The sequence below is a fragment of the Arachis hypogaea genome, chromosome 13, assembly GCF_003086295.3.
Source record: "Arachis hypogaea cultivar Tifrunner chromosome 13, arahy.Tifrunner.gnm2.J5K5, whole genome shotgun sequence".
Taxonomy (NCBI): Eukaryota; Viridiplantae; Streptophyta; class Magnoliopsida; order Fabales; family Fabaceae; genus Arachis; species Arachis hypogaea.
In genome coordinates this window covers 105,056,444-105,060,650 of record NC_092048.1, presented here as the reverse complement: position 1 = coordinate 105,060,650, position 4,207 = coordinate 105,056,444, and the positions used below count along the sequence as shown (strand labels likewise).

Below are 4,207 nucleotides of genomic sequence, written 5' to 3'. Positions count from 1 at the left end.
AAACTTTTAGAAAACTAAAAATAAGTTTTCGAAAATAAATAAGAAAAATAACAAAAGAACACCAAACTTAAAAGTTTGACATGAGATTTAATCAAAGAAAAATTATTTTTGAAAAAGTTTTAAAAGGAGGATTCCCAATGACCAAGAACAAAAGCACAACGCTCTAGCCAATTGAGCTATAAATTTAAAGTGTTTTAAAAAAAGTATTTAATGGATAAATATATATTTTTTTGAATACTGATAATTTGAAAACACACAAGAAAAACAAGAAAAGACACAAAACAGGAAAAACTAAAGATCAAACAAGAAAAATAGCAAGAACAACTTGAAGATCAAGAAAGAACAATGAACATAAATTCGAAAATTTAAAGGAAAATAAAAACATGCAATTGACACCAAACTTAAAATATGAAACTAAACTCAAACAGAAGACTAAATCATGAAGTTATTGGTTTTAAAAAAAATTCGAAATAATTTAGAAAAATAAAATAAGGATTTTAAAATTTTAACCAAAAACAATAATAAAAGACTCTAAACCAAAAAGAAAAATTTTTCCTAATATACGCAACAAAATAAACCGTCAGTTGTCCAAACTCGAACAATCCCTGGCAACGACGCCAAAAACTTGGTGCACGAATTGTAAATCACACTTTTCACAACTCGTATCACTAACCAGCAAGTGCACTGGGTCGTCCAAGTAATACCTTACATGAGTAAGGGTCGATCCCACAGAGATTGTCGGCTTGAAGCAAGCTATGGTTATTTTGTAATTCTTAGTCAGGAAATCAATGGTAAGAGTGATTATATTTATGAAGAGTAAAAAGCATAAATTAAATAGTACTTGTTATGCAGTAATGGAGAATAGATTGAAGTTTTGGAGATGCTCTGTCTTCTGAATCTCTGCTTTCCTACTGTCTTCTTCTTCACGCACGCAGGTCTCCTTCCATGGCAAGCTGTATGTTGGTGGATCACCGTTGTCAATGCCTACTATCCATCCTCTTAGTTAAAATGGTCTAAATGCGCTGTCACCGCACGGCTAATCATCTGTCGGTTCTCACTCATGTTGGAATAGGATCCATTGATCCTTTTGCGTCTGTCACTACGCCCAGCAGTTGTGAGTTTGAAGCTCGTCACAGTCATCCAATCCCAGATCCTACTCGGAATACCACAGACAAGGTTTAGACTTTCCGGATCTCAGGAATGGCCGCCAATAATCCTAACCTATACCACGAAGACTCTGATCATGAACCAAGAGGCTAAGAGATACACACTCAATCTAAGGTAGAATAGAAGTGGTTGTTAGGCACACGTTCATCGAGACACAGCAGAGCTCCTCACCCCCAACCATGGGGTTTAGAGACTCATGCCGTCAGAAATACAATATGAAATGTGTAAAATGTCATGATGTTCAAAATAAATCTCTAAAAGTTGTTTAAATTCTAAACTAGTAACCTAGGTTTACAGAAAATGAGTAAACTACGATAGATAGTGCAGAAATCTACTTCCGGAGCCCAATTGGTGTGTGCTGGGGCTGAGACTTGAGTTTTACATGTGCGTAGGCTGTTTTTGGAGTTAAACGCCAGGTTGTAGCCTGTTTTGGTTATTTAACTCCAACTTGTAACCTGTTTCTGGCGTTTAACGCCAGAATGCAACATGGAACTGGCGTTGAACGCCAGTTTACGTCATTTATCTTTGAGCAAAGTATGGATTATTATATATTGCTGGAAAGTCCTAGATGTCTACTTTCCAATGCAATTGAGAGCGCGCCATTTGGACTTTTATGGCTCTAGAAAATCCATTTCGAGTGTAGGGAGGTCAGAATCCAACAGCATCTGCAGTCCTTTTTCAGCCTTTGAATCAGATTTTTGCTCAGGTCCCTAAATTTCAGCCAGAAATTACCTAAAATCACAGAAAAATACACAAACTCATAGTAAAGTCCAGAAATGTGATTTTTATTTAAAAACTAATAAAAATATACTAAAACTAATTAAATCATACTAAAAACTATGTAAAAACAATGCCAAAAAGCGTATAAATTATCCGCTCATCAATCTTCCAGAGGGTGCTTCATAGCTTCATTCAAATTGAAACTCACTACTCTACCATCTATCTCAAAGGAGTAAGTTCCTGAGAAGGCATCCAGCTTGAACTTTGAAGTCTTCAGGATTGGTCTTCCAAGCAGGATTGATGATGGTCTTCCTAAGTCATTAGGGGGATTTCTAAGATATAGAAGTCAATGGAAAATGTGAGCCCCTTAATGCTTACCAACATGTCTTCAGCAATTCCAACCACAGTAATGATGCTTTTATCTGCTAAAACAAAACGAGCTGCCGACCTTTTTAAGGTTGGGAGCCTCAAAGCATCATATATAGACAAAGGCATAATACTCACGCACGCTCTTAAATCACATATGCAGTAAGAAAATATTACACCCCAATGGTACAGTTAACCATGCATGGACCTGGATCACTATATTTTTCAGGTATACCTCCCATTAAAGTAGATATAGAATTACCTAAAGGAATAGTTTCTAATTCATTAATTTTATCTTTTTGTATGCATAAATCCTTCAGAAACTTTGCATATTTAGGTACTTGTTGAATAACATCAAAAAGGGGAACAATTACCTCAACCTTTTTGAAAATTTCTACCATTTTGGGATCAAGTTCCATCTGCCTCCTGGATTTCCGTGCAAGGTGTGGAAATAGAACAAGAATGGTGCCACTTGCAGTTTCTGCATCCTTTGGTGCTCCATTCCTTAGTTGTGCTTCTTCTTCTTCAACCATGTCTTGTACTTCCTCTTCCTCCTCAGCATCTTCCACTTCAACTATGTCTTCAACTGGGGTGTGTTCTTGTGGGCTTGGCTCCTCCTGATTCCTCTCTTGCAGTGTGGTGTTCCGGACCTCAAAGTTATGGCATTGATGCCACCCTAGGGGTTGGGTAAGGGTTGAGAAGGAATTCTATTGGAGCTTGAAGGCTGATTATTGGAAGTATTCATTGATCCAATCTGTGAGGTAAGAGCTTGTACAGCAGAGGTTAAACCGTTCAAGGTGGAGCTAAGTGTGTTCTCCATGGCCTTTTGTCTTTGCTCAATAGACTGAAGCATTTCGTCATGAGAAGAAGAAGAAGGGTAAGTGATCTGAGGGGCCTGTTGTTGGTTGTTCTGAGGTGCTTGGGACTGCCTTTGGTGAGGTGCTCTATAAGGCTGGTTTTGGTTCTGCTGTCTATTGTTGTTATTCTACCTCTGATTTCTATTATTGTCTCTGCCTCCTCTGTTGTAGTTGTCCCTCCAACCTTAGTTGGAATTATCCCTCCATCCCTGGTTGGAATGGTCTCTCCATCCCTGGTTGGAGTTGTCTTGCCAACCTTGGTTGTAGTTTCCACCTTGGTTGTAATTACCGCCTTGTTAATTGTACCCTTGATTTGGGCGGTTATAGAAATTATGAGTGGCTTCTACGGTGTTGTTCTCTTGTTGGAGCTACGGATACTCATCAGTGTAATGACTATATTAAGCACATATTCCGCATACTCTCTGAGGGACTAGCTGTTGACTTTGTTGTGGTGAGGGAGGCTGAGGTTGTTGTTGATTTAGCTGTATTTGCTTCAGTAGGTTGGTCATCTCACATATACTCTGTGTAAGAGCAAAAGTCCTAATGCTAGAGGAAACTTCTGCAGCAGCCTTTGAGTGGCTGCTCCTGTGCCTGTGATTCTGAGTAGACTCAGCTAGGTCGCTGATCAGTTGCCACGCATCACCTGCGATCTTGTACTTTTTTAGAGAACCATTACTAGCACCATCTAATGTAGTCTTATCCCGAGGCTTCATGCCTTGAGTGAAGTAGCTGATCAACACTAACTTGTCAATCATGTTATGGGGGCATGCGTCCAAAAGATTCTTGAAGCGCTCCCAATACTCATAAAGAGTCTCTGATTTGCCTTGAATAATGCAAGAGATCTCTTTTCTCAGTTTATCTATAACTTCAGCTGGAAAGTATTTTTCCAGGAATTCTCTCCTGAGCGTATCCCAGTTAGTAACGGTCGCTTCAGGTTGAGTGTAGTACCACTTCCTCGCCTTTCCCTCAAGAGAAAATGGAAATGCGGTTAGCAAAATAGAAGTTTCATCTGCACCATGACGCCTAACAGTAAAATAGGCTGTCTGGAAATCCCTTAGGTGCTTGATAGGCTCTTGAGCAGGTAAGCCATGAAACTT

The 4,207-nt window shown here is 39.0% G+C and overlaps 1 non-coding gene across 1 annotated transcript; it reads left to right on the top strand.

Annotated features, from left to right (window-relative positions):
- Window positions 1–3,859: 3,859 nt before the first annotated feature.
- LOC112739267 (small nucleolar RNA R71) lies at window positions 3,860–3,967 on the top strand. The gene has a single exon (XR_003170202.1). It is a non-coding gene; the product is annotated as a small nucleolar RNA R71 (small nucleolar RNA).
- The last annotated feature ends 240 nt before the right edge of the window (window positions 3,968–4,207 follow it).